We start from the raw sequence: 16,862 nt of genomic DNA, 5'->3' as shown, positions 1-16,862 counted from the left end.
TTAAGCATGTATCGAATCACATTTTTTAGCTGATTTTTAAACAAAATATAATGTTAGTATGAAGTTTAAAAAAAATTATAAGCTTACAAAATAAGAGGACCCCGCAGCAAATGTACATAAAATGGCTTTCGGTCGATTTTGATTAAGCTTCGTGAAATTGTAGTTCTCAATGTCTCGATCAAAAGTTTTATGGGGCAAAAAGTCCGAAAATGGACTGTTTTCGAGTTATAGAGGGTTAAAGATCTAACCCTTTAAAGAAACATTACCAAATGTCTCGAAAAATGCAGCTTTGCAAAAAAATGTTCCCTATGAAAATTATTGGGCTCTAATGGGGAAATGCAAAGAAAGTCATGGCCTTAAGACACAGGTCATTTTTCAAAGTCATGCAATGTGAACTTGTCATTTATTGCTAATATTCAGTCAATAAAGACAAGATATGAATTAGAAATCAATATAAAACCCATAAAGGCAAGAAATGAGAATGAATTAGTCAACAGCCAGCCAATGAAGGCAAATCATGAGAGCTCATGTCTTGCCTTCATTGGCCGGATATTGCCTAAATCAAGCTCCTTTCATGCCTTCATTGGCTAGATATTGATAACATCCTGAACAAATCTTGCCTTCATTGGCTAGATAATGACTAAATCGCACTCATGACTTGCCTGAATTGGCTGGCTGTTGACTAATCATTCTCCTTTCTTGCCTTTATGGGTTCTATATTGATTTCCTCTTCATATCCTATCTTTATTGACTGAATAATAATAATAAATGACAAGTTCACATTGAATGACCTTGAAAAATGACCTGTGTCTTAAGGCCATGACTATCCTTGCATTTCCCCGGTAGAGCCCAATAACTTTCATAGGGAACATTTTTTTGCAGAGCTGCAGTTTTTGAGATAATGGTAATGTTTCTTAAAAGGGTTGGATGTTTTACCCTCTATAACTCGAAAACTGTCCATTCTCGGACTTTGTGCCCTAGAACACTTTTGATCCAGACATTGAGAACTACAATTTTAGGAAGTTTAATCAAAATCGACCGAAAGTCATTTCATGCACATTTGCTGCGGGGTCCTTTAAAATTTTAATTTTAAAATCTATCAATTATAAATAAAAAAATTATAAATTGTTCTTATTTAAAATAAAAGGTTTTTTATTTTTGTCACGAAATACTTCATGAATCCGATCTAAGAATATATTATGAGGTAATAATATATTTCACATTATTTTACAATTTTGAACCTCATCATTACGGTACTTGTCGTGCCAAAAGTCAAGTCTATGAAAAAAAAATTGTATTATTTTAAGAATTGAAATTATATGATCAGTCATGTCTTCTCAAAGAAGAAACATGACTTTTTATACGAAAAGTTTGAAACTTATAAAAATTAATTATTTTCGTAATTGAATTATTTCTTACTGTCACTTTATGTCAATTTTTTAAAAACTGTTGAATTTTTATAGATCCTGGCTTATTTTGTCTGCCAAAAATTCCCAATAACTTTACGGTTTTAATTTTTTTAAATTACTAAATACACTTTAAATACAATTATTTGTCTAAAAATGTTTTCTTTTCGAAAAATTCTTTGAACGATTTGCCCTGTAAAAAATGTACTCTTAAAATTTGAAAAGAATTTTTTTTACCTAAAAAATTAGTCCTTATTTATTAAAATTCAACAATTTTGTTAAGTTCAGTAAAAAGCGATAGTAAGAAACAATTATAGTGCTAGCAAAATTAAAATGAATCCTTTTTGTAACTTTTACATTATTTTCTTTAAAATTAATGTTTTTCGTGCGTATAGCAGTACAAGGTAAATAATACAATAGTACGAGGTCTATAATAAATTATCACAAAATTGGGTTAGAAAATAGACAGAACCCTACTCGTACAAAACAAAATGGCTATTCGTACTGAATTTTCGGTATACAAATAGCCCCTTTTCTAGGTTTTCGGTGTGCGTAGCCAGTATAGCCACGGTCTAGGAAACATATATAAATTAAAGTGTATCTCAATGAAAATGCCCGAAAAGACACCTCAATGTTCTTACAAAAATATCACCAAATTCCTAGAAAGTTTTTCTTCTAATTTTGACTCTATTATAGACCGTACGACTGTACAATATTTGCATCGTCCAAAAATGATTGGATTTTCTAAATTTTTATTTGATAAAGATATTTTGAGCCACTTATTTCAGATTTGATATAAAAATTTCAAAATTCAAATGGCGAATCAATATAGTAAACGACAGATTTGAAAAACTATAGAATTTAAATACAAAATCATTTTTTAAAGATATGTTTAGATGTTGAGCTCGAATTTAAAATTATAATTTCGAAGATGAAAACTGTTATAGATAGGTATTCATTTAGTAGAATTATTATTCCTGTAGAAATCCTGCCAACAACTAGCTAAACTGCTTTTCATACACTACAAATTTCAGCTTTTATTATTCAGCTGTTTACAATAATTATTATTGTGAACTTATAGGAAATTTATTATTATAAATTATCATTTTTGTGGTAAGTGTAAAGAATGATAGTGCAGAAAAAAAATTGGTATATGAAACTATGCCTGAAAATTTTATTTACGTGACGTGAGTAACGGTGAGTGTGTAATGTTTCAATAAGTAAGCGAACCTCCGGGAACACTTCACTATTTATTAACATTAATATTGCTGAAGTAAGTTAAAAGATATTTTTTCAAATTTATTGGTCTTTATTTTAATTGTCGATGCCTAAGGAAGAAATCAAATAAGCAATCATTTTGAAATTAATGATTAAGTAATAAACATTTTTAATATTTGAACCAAAAGCACGTTAAAATTATAATACATTGTTATACATTAGATAACTGACAAAGGAGCAAGATTTAAAGAATTAGTGAATAATTTACGCCATAGATACTCTAACTAATAATTTCAATAATTTAATTGTTCGTACGAATTTAAAAGTTTGAAAATTTGTCCCCTTGACAAGAAATCGAGTCTCCTGGCCTAATTTGCATTTCGTAAATGTTATATGTAACTTTCTGAGAAACTACCCCTTCACTATTCTCCCAAGTTCCTAAAATTCTAGTAAATTTAAGTACGTATTTAGTGAAACCCCTCAATACTGAATCACCTCCTCAACAAGCTAACGATGATAAATCTCTATGAAATCTTTGATTGCCAACATTTATCCATCACCCAAAATATAAAGCGCGTGTCCTGCCAGCGTGTGTCTTTACATAACATCTACCCTCTTAAAGAAGGGCTGAAGTAACCGACAAAGTAAAAGGACACGTGCTTCCAGTTGAGTACACGGATACTCGGCCACGCGCGAATGGCTCAGAAGATCGTTATATACCTTAACATCTCATACTTTGCATAAAACCCATGTATATAAAAACCCACATATATCAAAACCCACATACACGTACCTACGTATCTATCAAATAAATTGATCGAACACCATCAAAAGGAAGACTACACTACCACATTATCGTGACACCTGGACAATATTCCCAGGCCTTTGGGATGATTGCGCTCTAGAAAAATCCGTTTCGCCGATAGAGATAAAGGAATCGGAATAGATCCGACAGAGGCAGGAAGGAAGAGAGGAAGGTACCAGCCAAAAGAACAGGTAACGGGCAAATCCCAAAAAATCTGCCCTCCCATCTCGCACCCCATTGGTCGAGAATCCTCCCTTCAAAGCGGCCTTCATAGCCCTATTGTATAGCATTGTGCTTGATATTTTCCCAGGGCCTCCTGTTGCTCGAAGGGTCCCCAGTCGAGGGTCCGCTTCGTATATAAGGGCTCAACCCCCCAACTCTAGTCACAGTTCTCCTCGATCATCGGTGAACGTGCATCGCCAGCGCTCAACGACCCGGCCGGCTGGCCCGGTACGGGCCGTTTGCACTTTGGCCTGAAATTTCATCTCGACTTCGCTGATGATCTTCTGCAACAACAACAACAAGCAAAGAAGCAACATTCGCGACGTTCAGTGATCTAACCGGAAGTGCTCCAACTTTTCTGTCGCAGATCGAGGCAAAGGCGGACACCACGTGAGAAAACGGTGAGTTTTTCGGCTTTAAATTCGACATAAACTCGGTTTTGGTGCTTCGGTAGACTACTCAAAATTCGCACGAATCACCACCATATTTTTGCTCTTAACATCTTCGACTGTGAAATTTTGTCCCGAGTGTTATTAATTCCGTGTCCCTAAATCTTCATTTTTAACTTTTCTGAACTAGAAATTCAGATATTTACTCATTTGACACGTCACCAGGCAGTTCCGTGTAGATATTTCGATCAGGTTATGAAAAATCATATTTAATTTTACTGAAATTAGATTACCTCCTGCCGATCTCGGGGATTTCCAAAATCCGTACAACTTCTGTGAATCAATAGTCGTCAATTAAAAAATAGCATTTTTAAACATCTTTCGAATCAAGTTTCTCGATAGTGACTTATTCTAAAGGAATATACTCTTGTTTAAGAAGTTTTTACGAAAAGTAAGATTTTTTAATATTCGTCGTAGATCGGCTCGACTTTGACAAATTTAATCCACGATCGGAATTCCCATCACACACGAAAAAAACTGAAGCTAATCTAGAATTTGTCATTTTATTTAAAAATTCTCGCGGCAGAAAGTCCTAGTCGAAGACGCGAAATTTGAAATAAAAATTGCCCATTCGGCACTACTCTATCCGAGCACTAAGACCCGGTCTAAATTATCAAAAAAAAATTTATTTATAAATTCGATTGAGAAAAAAAATTCAATTTGGTACAAAAAAATCGATAAAATTCAATTTTGATTCAAAATTTCAACTAGACAACCAAATTTAACTCACTTTTTTTCTTGGTATTCAAAATTGTTGCACTTTCTCCTTGCACTCTTATCTGTTTTATTTTCTAACAAAAAATACAGGCACCTGCAAAAATTCAAATTTTGAATTGGGTACCAACCAGCAATATTTCAATTCCATTTCTTTCCAAAAATAACATAAACTAAAATTAAATCTGGCCAATATTTTTAGCAATTGCCTGGATTTTTTTTTATATAAAACCTTGCTTCATTGTATTCCAAAAATTAGTCTTCCGAATTTAATCAATAGTTAGGATTAAATACCATGTTTGAAGAGTAACTAAAAATGATTGCACTAGTACTTATCGTGTTCAAAAGTAATTCTTAGGTTAGCAATTAGTAAAGATTAAATTTTGATATTTAAGTTATTATTGTAGAAATAGTATGAAAACAGCATAATCCCTGATCGTGTTGCACGATGCATCATAAATGGTAGTACCTGATTTTACATAAATCGTAGCACTCAAAATTTGCATTCGAAAATTCAAAAAAACATAAATGTATTGATCAACTAACTATCTGAGAAATTCAAAATTCTCGATCAATTATGCATGTTTGTTTGAGACTGAAATTAGTTGTTAGAAAAAAGTCTCCAAGGTTCGGTGTTAAATATTTTTAGAACTATTTTGAAATTTCTGATAGAATGGAAATATGTGCCAATTGTTTACTTTTCCAAAAACTGTTTTTGTACACCGAAGCCTGGAGTGCCTTCCATTAATTAAAGTTTGGCTATCCATTATTTACTTTCTCTTTATTTATTTTTTATTATTTTGCTACATGCTCGCAAAAATGATAACATATCGGTTTTCCGTCAAACCCGTCACAGTGTGGCCTTTACGCCAGAAATGGGATACTCTATGCCAATCTGACTCTTTCACTCAAAATATCTATAACAGTCAGAATCCATTTCTCTATAATAAAAAATATTGTAAAATGTAAATTGTTTATGCATTAAAAAATCCCATTGAAGAAATAGAACAAAGCTTCATATAATGAAATTCCAATTCCATGGTTATTTATATTTTGGCACTTAATTTTCAAATCACGAATTTATCTATTCTTATAACTTCCGCTGGATAATCGGCCCTTCAAGAGCATAACAAGTGCATTTGAAACAAGTGCGTTTATACCGGAAGTGTTCACCCTTCGACTTTTATTCTCATGAAAACCTGGTGCCAATTTATGCACCCCTCTGACTCCTTCTCCAAACAAACCTGTCACGTTTCACGAAGCAACAATTCGCGAATTTGATTGTAATAGACCCGAATCTTTTTTCATTCTGTGTAGATTTCTCATCCAAGGTACATATTCCGCGATTCCAGATAATAGTTACAAAATTTCATATCCAAAATTTATTTTACTGATTGATTTTCATTTTCACATTCAAAATTGATTTGACTGATTGCTTTTCATTTTGAATTGTTTTTCACCTAAGATACATATTCAGAGAGTCCAGATAATAGCTCAAATTTTCCAAAATTGAATATTAACAAACTTATAAGTCTAAAAATTAATTTACAGCACATGGAAATTTGTTTGAAAGAATTAAAACTGAGACTCATACCAAAATTGAAAATTTCAGACTTAAAATTTATTTTCCAAATTCAAACATTATATTATAAAAGTCATAACCACAATCTAATTTTCAAATTGCTTTTTTTAAAGTTTAAATTTTAATTAGTTTTTATAGAATATCAAAATAAATTTTATAAACCCAAAACTATGCTCATCACAATACTCAGAATTCTATCCATTCAAAATTAGTTTTCCAAATTCAGAAATTCAATCATTTAAATCTGAACGGCAACCTGGTTTCCAAATTGAATTCAATTAGTGAGATATTTAATCTGAAAAAGAATTTTCCATCAACTCAAAATTTGCTTTCCATATTCAGAAATTGAATGATGCCAATCTAAACTACTATTTGATTTCCAAATTGATTTCGATAATCTAACATTTATCTGCAGAATAACAAAATTCATTTAACATGTTTAAAACTAGACTCTACAGTACTGAAAAATTTACATCAATCAAAATTCATTTTATACATTTAGAAATAAAATAATGAAAATTTAAAACACGATTTTAATTCCAAATTAAGAGTCTGTTTTTTTATTTACGAAACATGAAAATTATTTTGCAAATTCAAAATCGGACTCATAACAATATAGACAATTCCATGAAATCAAAGTTCGTTTTCCAAATTCTGAAACTGAATAACACAAACCTGGAGCTCAATCTAATTTCGAAATTTATTTCAATAATGTAAATTTTATCTGCAGAACAGCAAAATTAGTTTTACATGTTGAAAATTAGACTGCAGTACTGCAAAATTTATGGAATTCAAAATTCATTTTATACATTTAGAAATAAAATCATCCAAATTTAAAACACGATTTTAATTCAAAATTAAAAGTCTGTTTTTTTATTTACGCAATATGAAAATTATTTTTGCAAATTCAAAATCGGACTCATAACAATACGGACAATTCCATAGAATCAAAGTTCGTTTTCCAAATTCTGAAATTGAATAACACAAATCTGGACCTCAATCTGATTTCGAAATTGATTTTAATAATCTAATATTTATCTGCAGAACACAAAAATTCATTTTACATGTTCAAAGGTAGACTCCACAGTACTGCAAAAGGTATAGAAATTTAAATTCATTTAGAAATTAAATAATAAAAACTTGAAGCACATTGAGTTTTAAAGAGGGAAGTCAGAAATTTTATTTACAGAATATGAACATTATTTTTACAAATACAAAATCAGACTCATAAAAATACGGAAAATTCCATAGAATCAAAGTTCGTTTTCCAAATTGATTTCAGTAATTTAACATTTATCTGCGAAATATCAAAATTAATTTCAAAGGCTCTAACTTAGGCTCTGAATTACTGCAAAATTTACAGAAGTCAAAATTCATTTTATACATTCAGAAATACAATAATGCAAATCTGAACCACAATCTGATTTCAAAATTGAATTGTTAAAATGTAATGCTGAAATTCAATTTACAGAATATAATAATTACTTTTACAGAAGTCAAAATTCATGTTATACATTAAGAAATAAGATAATGAAAATATGAAACACAATCTGATTTCCAAATTGAATTTTAAAGGAGCAATCCGGAACAACCAGACTGACAATTGCATAAACTCAAAATTCATTTTCCAAATTCTGAAATTAAATAATACAAATCTGAACCACAATGTGATTTCGAAATTAATTTCGATGAGTCTAAAACTTTATCTGCAAAACATCAAAATTAATTTTACAGGCTCCAAATCAGACTCTTCAATACTAAAAAATTTATAGAAGTCAAAATTCATTTGATACATTCAGAAGTAAAATAATAAGAATCTCAACCACAATCTAAATCACAATCTGAATTCCAAATAGAATTTTAAAGATATGTCTGAACTTTAATTGGTAAAACATGAAAATTCGTTTTGCAGACTTAAAATTTACAGAAGTTTACACATTCGAAAATGAAATAAAAAATCTGAAACTCAATGATCAGTCCAAATTCCATTTTAAAGATGAAAGTCTGAAATTTTATTTACAGAATATCAAAATTATTTTTACAAGATCACAATTATACTCATAACAATAAGGACAATTCCATAGAATCAAAATTCGTTTTCCAAATTCTGAAGTTGAATAACCCAAATCTGAACCACAATTTTCTTTCTTAATTGATATCAATAATCTAAAATTTTTGTTGTAAAACATCAAAATTAATTTTACAGGATCAAAATTATACTCTGAAGTGCTACAAAATTTACAGCAGTCAAAATTCCTGTTATACATTTTGAAAATAAAATAATGAAAATTTGAAACACAATCTGATTCCCAAATTGAATTTTAAGGAAGCGAGTCTGAAATTTGATTGATAGAATATCGAAATTATTTTTATGAACCCAAAATTAGTATATAAAAAAACTGTCAATTACGTTGGCTCAAAATTCGTTTTCCACTTTCTGAAATTGAATAATACAAATATGAATCACAATCTGATTTCCAAAATGAATTTTAAAGACGCAAGTGTGAATTTTGATTCACAGAATATTAAAATTATTTTTACAAACCAAAAATTAGACTCACAAACAAACTGACAATTGTATAGACTCAAAATTAATTTTCCAAACTCTGAAATTAAATAATACAAATCTGAACCACAATCTGAACTCCAAATTAATTTCGATAAGTCTAAAATTTAATCTGCGAAACATCAAAATTCGTGTTACAAGCTCCAAATTAGACTACAATACTGCAAAATTTACAATTAAACAATTATGAAAAAATTTACAGAAGTCAACATTCGGAATTTTAATAATAAAAATTTGAACTGCAATCCGATTTCCAAATTGATTTCAATAAGTAAAAAAAAAATTCTGCAGAAATTCAAGGATATTTTACAGTAGATTCTACAATCTACAGTATTACAAAATTCACAGAAGTGAAAATTTCTGTATACATTTTGAAAATAAAATAATAAAAATTTGAAACACAATCTGATTCCTAAATTGAATTTTAAGGAAGCGAGTCTGAAATTTGATTTACAGAATATATACTTATTTTTATGAATCCAAAATTAGTCTCAACAAAACTGACAATTACGTAGACTCAAAATTTGTTTTCCACATTCTGAAATTGAATAATACCAATCTGAAACACAATCTGATTTCCAGCATGAATTTTAAAGACGCATGTCTGAAATTTGATTCACAGAATATTAAAATTATTTGTACAAACCAAAAATTAAACTCACAACCAGACTGACAATTGCATAGACTCAAAATTAATTTTCCGAATTCTGAAATTAAATAATACAAATCTGAACCACAATCTGAATTCCAAATTAATTTCGCTAAGTCTAAAGTATAATCTGCGAAACAACAAAATTAATTTTACAGACTCCAAATTAGACTCTTCAACACTGCAAAATTGATAGAAGTCATAATTCATTTGATACATTCAGAAGCAAAATAATAAGAATCTGAAGCACAATCTGAATTCCAAATAGAATTTTAAAGATATGTCTGAAATTTAATTTGTAATCATGATAATTCGTTTTGTAGACTTAAAATTATTCTCACGGTAAATACCGACAATTCCAGACTCAAAATTCGTTTAACAAACTCTGAAATTAAACAATAAAAAATCTGAACTACAATCTGATTCCCACATTGATTCCAATAGTATAATATAAATCGGCAGAATACCAAAGTTAAGTTTCAAGGCTCAAAATTAGACTACAGTAACTCAATGAACATTCCAAATTGCATTTTAAAGGGGAAAGTCTGAAATTTTATTTACAGAATATCAAAATTATTTTTACAAAATCACAATTAGACACATCACAATAAAGACAATTCCATAGAATCAAAATTCGTTTTCCAAACTCTGAAATTGAATAACCCAAATCTGAACCACAATTTTCTTTCTTAATTGATATCAATAATCTAAAATTTATCTGCAAAAAACCAAAATTAATTTTACTGGCTCAAAATTAGGCTCTACAGTACTGCCGAGTTTACAGAAGTAAAAATTCATGTTTATAATTCAAAAATAAAATAATGAGAATCCGAACAACGATCTGATTACCAAATTTCAATTTTCCATATAATGTCAATCATTTAATGTCACAATCTGATTGCCAAATTGATTTCAATAACCTGAAATTTATCTGCAGAACACTGAAATTCATTTTACAGGCTCAAAATTCGACTCTACATTACTGCAAAATTTACAGAAGTCAAAATTCATTTTATACATTCAGAAATAAAATAATTAAAATTTGAACGACAATCTAATTTCCAAATTAGATTTCAAAGGTATCTCTGAAATGTAATTTATGTCACATGAAAATTCGTTTTATAGGCTCAAAATTCAACATTGCTGAGAATTCTAGGCACACAATTCTTTTTCCAAATTCTGAAATTGAATAATGAAAATCTGAACCACAATATGATTTCCAAATTGAATATTTACAGAGTCAAAATTCAACTCATACCAAAACTGAAAAATTTACAGATCTAAAAATTATTTTTCTATGCTCAGAAATGAAATAACAATAATGTCTCCACTATTCCAAAGTTGATAGAAAAGACAAGAGTGTAATATTTGAAGATTTAAATGCAAAATTGTACTTGAAAACATGGAAATTATACACAAATTTGTCTAGTTGGGGCCTACTTCCAAAACCTGTATTAGAGTATATAAATTTTGATATCAAAACAGATTATTCCTTTTACAGGCTCAACATTTTACCTAGAAAAATACTGAAAAATGTACAGAACTAAAAAATCATTTTATACATTAAGAAATAAAATAACAAAAATATGATCCACTATCTCATTCAAAAATAAATAAAAGAGTGTAAGATTTAAAGAATAAAATTGAAAATTGTGCTTGAAAGTTTGGATATTATACACAAAATTGACTGGTTCAGGTCTATTTCCAAAAGTGTTTGCAGTATTAAAAAACATTAAAATGCAAATCTGGACTCACAAAGTTTAAAACATTACAAGCAAATTTTAATAGTTCCAGTTTATTTTTTTAAACAGTTTTTGCAATATTCTAATTTTTATATCAAATTCCGCTTTGGGCTCTTAAAAATTGATCTTTGGGTATTACACTCTTGTTTTGTTTTTTTACATTAATATAATTCCTTAAATTTACAGTTCATTTAAATAACAAAAACACAATACACTGTGTCTTCAAATTCTAAAATAAAATATTTCACATTGAATATTCAGAAATTGGCTTGTCGAATAAAATTATGCTGCACTTAAACCTATTTTGAAACATGAAATTATTTCCATAAAAATCAAAATTGCAAACATTGATTACAGCTATATAGAACAAGATTTTTAGTTTAAAAATTAGAAAATTCATCTCACTCATCAGATTTCGTTTTTTACAATTTATTGTCGTTACAGAACTCATTTTATTAAAATACTTTTCGAATCCAAAAGAACAATGAAGAATGTAAAATGCAAAAGAGCAAATTACAAATCACCTTTTAATGCGCTGGAATTTTTGGCAGAAAATTTCTGAAGTAAAACTCTACAAGAATATAATATGCTTGGCAAAGAAAAAAATTTCTGCACGACTTTCTATCAACTTAACAATGAGTCCAAACACGGAATTCTTTTCTCAGATACTTATGGAATGGTATCTCAAAATCTTTTCTCGTTCGTAACTTCGTATACCTGCTCCCACCAGGCACAAGGCCCCACTGTGCATCTCATTGAATATAGCCTGAAGATTTAACAAAAATAAGACCTGTATAAACACTCGCAGTCCTTAAAGAAAACTGAAACTCCAAACGACCCAAGTTTTCAAACCCGAACCGAAAAAGGACGACATTTTGTTTGGACCTTTTACAAAGGGAGAAAGACTTATCATTTCTATTTTTGAAAATACAAATTTTATTTTAGTTTCGATTTACTGATCTTTGTTATTTGAATTCCCTCAAAAATGGTAAATGTTGTTTAAAAATTCATGAAGTTTTGAAAGTTAAATATAATAGAAATGTTATTGCTCTTAATTAATTTGCTGATACTGTTAACTATTCATAAACATTTTATGATTAATCCTAAAACATCAAAGTTCTTTGTAATAAAATATAATTTCAAATAATTAATTTACATACATACATGTTCAATGCTACTGATAATGATAAAAAAGTAACTTATTTGAAAATAGGTAGCTTCCTAAATTTCAAAATTTCCACTTTGATAGATTACAGTTAGGATTAATCAGTCTAAAAAAAGCTTCATCAGCTCAGAAGAACAAACATCACCTCAATTTTAATTATAGCCTCGATTAAAACAAAATTGCAGATGATAAAATGTAAACAGAGCTTAATTATCTATGTGATCAAATACTTATTCAGATATATTAAAATATATTCAAATATATTCAAAGAAAGTTTTTGAAAATGCGAAACGAATCACACATGCAAAGTCAGCAAGCTAACGATCAAAAGAGCCGGAAGTACAAAACCACGCCAACAAAAAGAACCTGACTCTCGAGCAACAAAGGCTCGAAGGCAACCGGTGACCATTCGAGACCTCGGAAATTTGAAGAAACGACAAAGGACCTTCACCCCTGGAAGTCTTTCTTCTCGAAGTTTCGGGCCCCTCTGTTTTTTTTCTCCCCTCTTTTTCACGTGCAAAGCTGAGTAATTCAATCATTCGCAAGCACCCTTAGTTGCATAGCAATACAATACCAGTCTTATGTATGACGTTTTCTTATTCTTTCCTCTCTTTCAATTTTTTTTGTATTTCGTAGACTAGGTTCTCACCTTCCTGCACTCCATATGCACTTCTGTTCTTTCCCTTCTTTCCCTGTTAGTATGCTTCGTAGCTGACGCTCACACCCTTCTAGGTCTTGGCGTTTGGACAACCCTCATTCAACCCATGGACGCAAGGAAGCGGAGAAACAGGAGGAGTCCTCATCACCATCCAGATGAAGAAATATGAAGCTACAAGCGCCAACGAGTGCAGCTAACTGAAAAATCTTAAACTTCGCCAGAATTCTGGAATTGTAAGTATCAAAAGTTCATTTTTTTAAAACGGGAATGTCTATAGAGGATCGCTTAGAGAAGGGCAAGAGTATCAAGTCAGGGAACTTTCTGTGGACATCCCTGTTAAACTAAATAATTATTTCCACCATAAATCATTTCTTCATATCTTTAATTTTATTTTACAGCAATCAAATAGAACTCAAAGGAAAACTAAAATCATCTCTTTTCATGGCAAACTCAAAACGAAGAAACCAAATTGAAGATGTTCTCTATCATCTTCTTTCAACAGTCGCAATAAAATTCACCTCCAAAACATGTCTGTTGTCATCACTTCAAATCAACCAGCATCCATTAATGATAAGAGGGCACAATTTCAAAATCGAAACTACACCCCTTTTTCCAAATCATCTCCATAGAAAAAATGAAGATACAAGACATTATCAGACAAAGAAGAAGAACACTAAGAGTTCCAGAAGAATTATCATGGACAAGAAAGAAAGTTCAATCTGGGAGCAAAAGTAAAAATCCTGCACTCGTCTCACAAAAATCTTTTTTGGCAGAGCTAGAAGACTTCATTAATGTTGCCCCCGTTCCAAAAAGGCATTCTACAAAAAGTAAACAATACTTTTCTCATATTCTAAACAAAATCCCTCAGGTCATCATTCTTGGGCAAAATAACAAAGACCATTCCAAATCAGTTTTCCAAAAACTGGATCGAGCAGCCACCCTATCAGCAAGTCTTCTCTTTCGGAACGCCTGGCTAAAACGGTTCATCGTGCAGACTGCGATCTTTGAAGCACCACATGAGACAAAACCAGCTTTTTTTAATTTACAGTCGAAAGCCATTTTTCTTTTCGTAAATCACATCTGATCCACACAAAATTTTATACGAGTGATGTAACGAGTCTCTGGCGCAGCAAAGTTGGCCTGGCAGCCAATCTCCTGTTAGTCAGAAAACACTTGTGAACCGTCACCGTTTGCCGGTTCTCGAAACCGGAAATCAAGTTCACCGAAGAGACCTAGCACGCTGAACCGTTCCGACAAGGAAGATAACACAGCCGCCTCCCTCCGCGATAGATCCAGCAAGCGGAAATTGCGTATAAATCTCTAAAAGGTTTCGAGTTCCTATAGAAGAAAGAAAGTTGAGAGCCTCGAAGATTTGTCAAAACCATAACAAATTACTCGTTTCAAAATCAAACGAGCGGATTATCTATATTCTGCAAGAAATAAAAACTTCAGGATCAGCCAAATTTCCCACTTGGAAGTTCTCTACTTATCGAATATCCATCGACTCGGAGGGAGGTTTCATAATCCCTTTCTGCAGCAACCCACCAGGACCAGTGAAACCTTCGGTTTTTGCTCGAAAACTTGATAATCACCTCACCAGCGTCCGAAAGCGAACACGATTACAAATTTCCTACACGTCGATCCAACACCAACTTTTCCGAACACTCATTTTCATCAATGAACCACAAAAAGGGAAACAAAAAGAACTAGTATTGCTCTATCAGTCTCGGTTTTCGAACCACCTCATCATCTAAAATTTAAAGTTAAAATCAATTTTTGCTCTCAAATATTCAATTTCATACCCTCAATTCCAAATCCTCATTTTTCAATATCAAACAACAATCTTTCGATCCTCACAAAATTAAAAAAAAAATTAAAAACTTTGAAGCCGGATTCCCAAATTGACGAAAAATACTCTTTGGACCATTTTTCAAGGACATTCTTGACCATCAGTAACAGGCATCCAAAATGCGACAAGGCATTTCAAAATACATCAAAATGCATCAAAAAAGATCCGAGGATCGGATTCTGGAAAAATCGGCGCTTGGAGCCGATCACGTGGGCATTCTTATGTTTATTCACCGTGGAACCTTTTCTTCCTCATCGAGAACAACCACCGTCGTGGGATTACACCATCATCACAGAAACGTAATATATTTTGTTCCATTTAATTTTTCTAAGAGTCGAACAGCCGATCTGTATTCCGATCTGAGCCAACACCGATCCCAACATATGGCACCAATTTCCACATTTTTTGCTTGAAACTCTAATGGCGAACCATACAAATTAATGGTCTTGATTAAAGTAGTAATGTTTCAAAATTGCAAAAGGAGCTCAATAAAATAATATTGAAATAAAAGAACAATATTTCACATTTCCAAAAAGTTTTTTCCTATCGCCATTTTTGTTTCTCGCTACAAAAAGTACAACTTGAGGGACTTGGAACGAGAAGGCCGTATAAACTCTTCCGATAACAAAAAGTAATAGTCTGGAATTGTCACTGAATACTTTTTGCAATCATGAGATACAATAGTAGTAAACAATTTCCACCATTGAAATCTTAACATTTTCGATGATACGGCAGTCGCGATCAAGGCCCTCGCGTTTGAATACAAAATGTTAACTATAACAAAAGTTATTACGGCTGTCTAGAATTAACATTTATTTTTAAGTTTATTTTTTCATTTCATTTTTTTTTCTTTTTTTTCATTATTTCCTTTTTTGCGCATTTTTACCGAGAGGAGCAGATTATGCAAGACAAGAAATTCAGAACACAACCATCTGTTGAAACCCACCTGGTTTGCAAAATTCCATTACAAATTGGTTTTTCTGATGCGATGTGTAATTTCATTCTCTCGGCTCTTGGTTAAAATGTGCAGTCATTGAGAAAATCCAACAAACATCAGCATTTTTTCTACAAAGTTTTTGTTATTAAACAATAATCAGATCTGAAAATATAAAATTTAAATAGCTGTGACAAAATTCTCAATAATTGCACAATTTATCTAAAAGCTTTTTATTTTTTCTCGATTGAAACCGTCGACAACCTCTAACATTCTGATCTGCGAAAAGACCGGCAGACAAGATTGACAAATTATTACCCCCTGGCATTTTCAAGAATTACAGACAATAGTCAATTAAGATATTTTAAATTCCAAACAAAATATCGCACGGTTTCAACTCGAGCTACAATTGTTTTAATTAATTTCCATTTTTTTCGATTATTTTTATTATTTTGATTCTATTTGATTTCGATGATTTATTTTTTTATTCCAAAACAATTTGACTAAAAAATCACAAAAAAAAAGAAAGAATTCTGAATTTAAAATAATTCTGAATTTGCAAGCAGCATTAGACAAATTCCTGCTACTGTATAAAATGTGTTCTCCACCATCGATACAATATTCCGGTTGTTACGAAATTGACTGTTGATGTTTTTGGACTTATTTTAACAGAAATCATTGTTATGTAGTTGTATAGAAAGAAGAAACATTGTGCGCGCGGATTTCGAGAAGAAGGTCGGATTAAGGTTTCTTGAAATCGTGAAAAAAGCACACAAAAAATCGTTAAGAAAAATTCATTCACGGTTTCGTGAAATGCTCTGTTTTCGAAATTCGTGTGCTGTCTCCGGAGCTTTTTGAACGATCCACGCACATCTGCTTCAAAAAGATATTTTTCATTATTTT

General features: G+C 31.0%; 1 long non-coding RNA gene across 1 annotated transcript; it reads left to right on the top strand.

The window, feature by feature from the left end:
- The first annotated feature begins 3,846 nt into the window (after window positions 1-3,846).
- Window positions 3,847-15,187, top strand: LOC117181390. The gene is made up of 3 exons (XR_004468113.1): window positions 3,847-4,052; window positions 13,251-13,409; window positions 13,575-15,187. It is a non-coding gene; the product is annotated as an uncharacterized LOC117181390 (long non-coding RNA).
- The last annotated feature ends 1,675 nt before the right edge of the window (window positions 15,188-16,862 follow it).

The sequence above is a fragment of the Belonocnema kinseyi genome, chromosome 10 (genome assembly GCF_010883055.1).
Source record: "Belonocnema kinseyi isolate 2016_QV_RU_SX_M_011 chromosome 10, B_treatae_v1, whole genome shotgun sequence".
Classification (NCBI taxonomy): Eukaryota; Metazoa; Arthropoda; class Insecta; order Hymenoptera; family Cynipidae; genus Belonocnema; species Belonocnema kinseyi.
This window is presented reverse-complemented; position numbering and strand designations above follow the sequence as displayed.